Here is a 3,420-nt window from a genome sequence, read left to right on the forward strand (position 1 = left end):
AACAAAATCTATGGATTAGTTCCAAGCGAAGACAAACCAAAGTCACAACCCTCTTGATGAAACTTCTTCCATAATTTTAACCATCAAAATCTGTAGATTAATTCCTAACGAAGACAGACCGAAGTCACAATCGTCTTGAAGGAATGTCCTCTATAGTTTTTAACCAATAATGGTTTCAAAATAGTTTTATCTTAAAACTATGAAACTCAAGAACTACCAGTTCCTTCAAAATTATTTCCAAACTCAAACTCTCCTTTAAATCCTTAAAATAGGATATCATCCGTAACTGTTTTTAAAGAAGCAAAAATCTTCTTTATATTCCAAATTGTTTCCACAACCCATATTCATAAACTCAATTCAAACTATCCAAAACAGTTCTACCATTCTTCTTGAAAATCAAACATCAAAATCTTGTATTTCAAATAACATTATTTAAATGATTTGGTAACAAAAACTCTCCTTAATTTGCACATATTTGAAGGTTTAATCAAACAACAACTTCTTCAAATAAACACAGATTCCTCAAATCACTTTTAGGCAAGATTTCTTTTCAAGAAAAACCTTCACCGCCAAACACTATTTTTCTCTCAAAGATCTCCCAGAAGTAAGATAAGATAAAGTTATATCTTTATCTTCTTTTTATATGTATATTAACTGAGGCGGTGGGGATGTACTAATATAAAACTCTTCAAAGGCGGTGGAAGATTATTTTATATAAACCTTTCCTTTCTTAACCATGAAGGTACATACCTTCATATAATAATATTAACCTGTATATGCATATTACTCTATGTGCACACATATATTATATCACTTTCACATGTATGCATGGAATCACATTCATACACTGATATATGATTCATGCATTTATTTTAATTAACATGCATGTCATCATGTATTTCATAAAATAACCTCATAAAGTTACCTCAACGAATGTTGTCTGAAATCCCGGTCATCATCATAGTAGACATACTCTGGATGTTTGGCGTTCTCAAACCTAGGTGGCTGCTGAATATAGACTTCTTCTTGAAATTTACCATTCAGAAAGGAAGACTTGACATCCATCTGATTTGAATCCCTTGTGTGCTGCATAGGCTAAGAATATTCTTATTTCTTCAAGCCTAACAACGGGAGTGAAGGTTTTGTCATTGTCTATCCCTTCTTCCTGATAGTAGCCCTTGGCAACCAGCCTAGCCTTGTTCCGTATGACTATGCCATCCTCGTCTTTCTTGTTTATAAAGGCCCATTTGGTTCCAATGGCGGTTTTACCTTTGGGAAATGGCATAAGGGACCAGACTTTGTTCCTCTCAAACTGGAGCAACTCTTTTTGCATGGCATTTATCTAGTTTGGGTCTTGTAGGGTTTTAAAAACTGCTTTGGTTCTACCATACGTAGAAGGTTTGCAAAGAGACATTCATTTGTAGTGGCATACCTTGTTTTAACAACAGATGTTGGATCACCGATTATTTGGTGATAGGGATGGTCTTTCGTCCATTTAGTGCTAGATTTGGGTTCTTAAGCAACATGATGCAGTTCTTCATTTGTAGGAATGGTAGATGGAACTACTTGCTCCCCCTCAAATAAATCTTCTCTAGATCCTTGTTCTGGTTCTAGAGACATAGAAGAAGTAAATGGTGAAGTAACTGGAGATTCAGGAAGATTGTACCTTTAGTATTGAAGATATCATGAACTTCATCAACTCTGGAAGTTGATTTTGTATTGGGTGCTAGTATGAGGATTTCAACTTCTTCTTCTTCAAACAAGTCATCTAATAGATGAGTGAGTTCTGATTCTTTGGACTTGTGGTGTGATGAATCAGAAGTCTTGTGTCTCTAACCGAGTTTTGAACTGTTGTGTCCAAAAGTCATTGGTGATGCATCATCAAAGGACAAGTTGATGCTTTCTATGACAATCTTGGTCCTCTTGATGAATACTCTGTAGGCCTTGGCAGTTTCAGAGTACCCCAGGAATATTCCCTCATCAACCTTCTTGTCAAATTTTCCTAGATGTTCTCTGTCATTGAGTACATAACATTGCACCCTAAGACATGAAAATATTTGACATTTGTACATCTTTGGTTGATGAGTTCATAAGGGGTTGTTGGTCCCGTGAGGGTCTACAAGAAGAGAAACAGTTTGTAGAAGGGGGGGATGAATACAAACACAATATTTTTAAATTTAATATATATATATATATATATATATTGATAAAGAAGATGAATATAGATTTTACAAAATTGTTTGCGGAAAGATGTGAGTCCCTAAAATCACTGATCAATCTACAATTTACTTCACAATAATGGCAGATTAAGATATTGCATTCAAGAACATCAAGAACATTGAGAGAGAAAGTCAATCTTTACAATTCTAGTCAAACCTCTCTTTACGTATTGTATTCTCAAATAATCTCTCCTTTCTCTAATTACAAAGACAAACCATATTTATATGGTCAAACCTACTAAACATAGTCAAAGTCAAAACTCCTATAAGAAAAGTCAAACATGCTGACTTTTACAATTATAGACTATATTTAACTTTCAAGACGAATACAATTAATACTGATTTTTCAGTCCTAACATTCTCCCCATTTGTATTCAGACTTTAAAGAAAATTCTGAACTTTGAGTCCTTGTTTGAACTTTGAAACTTTAAACACAATATGTCATCTTTCAAAAGAAATCTTTAACTTGTAATCTTCAAGCAATCAACTGTTGAGATAGATCTTCTAGCATTCTCCCCCTCGAATGTAGAATCACAGTGATCTTCTCTTTTGACAAACTAGAACAGATTCAAAAACGATCTTTAGAAACAATGTAAGATGTGATCTTCAAAGGATCTTCAGAATTAATCTTCAGACTTTTCTTTGGTAAACTTTTGAAACATTGATCTTCTCATTCAAAATCTCTCAGTCGTTGTAACACACAAATAATCTTTTTGTAATAATCTTTAGTCGCACTTCTTCTTTTGACTCTTTTGCCAATTTCGAAGTTACTCCCCCTTGATCTTTGCATCAGATTCCCTTTAACAAAGTTCGGAAATGAATATTTCATTCATTATTACATATACTCCCCCTTATGATGAAATGAGAATCATTCCATCATACATAAGATGAATGAAATTTTCCTTGTAAGCCGTCAGATTATGAAACTGTAAGTAGATCTTCGCAAATCCACTTATTTAATCTTTTTCAGATTAAGGGAATGGGAAGGTAAAAACCAATTTCAACGTATGAAATTGTTTTCAATCTTTATAAAAAGATTGGCCTGTGAGTATAACAGATATACTCAGTACAACAGATGTACTGTATATATGAGACTTTTTGATGCTCATCTCACCAAGTCTTCCATTCAATCATCGATAGCTAAAAAATAGCATATCTATGAATGTTTTGGCAAATTAACATATAAAATGCTAAATCTGTG

Source organism: Cynara cardunculus, unplaced genomic scaffold (genome assembly GCF_001531365.2).
Source record: "Cynara cardunculus var. scolymus isolate 2C unplaced genomic scaffold, CcrdV1 Un_Scaffold_916, whole genome shotgun sequence".
Classification (NCBI taxonomy): domain Eukaryota; kingdom Viridiplantae; phylum Streptophyta; class Magnoliopsida; order Asterales; family Asteraceae; genus Cynara; species Cynara cardunculus.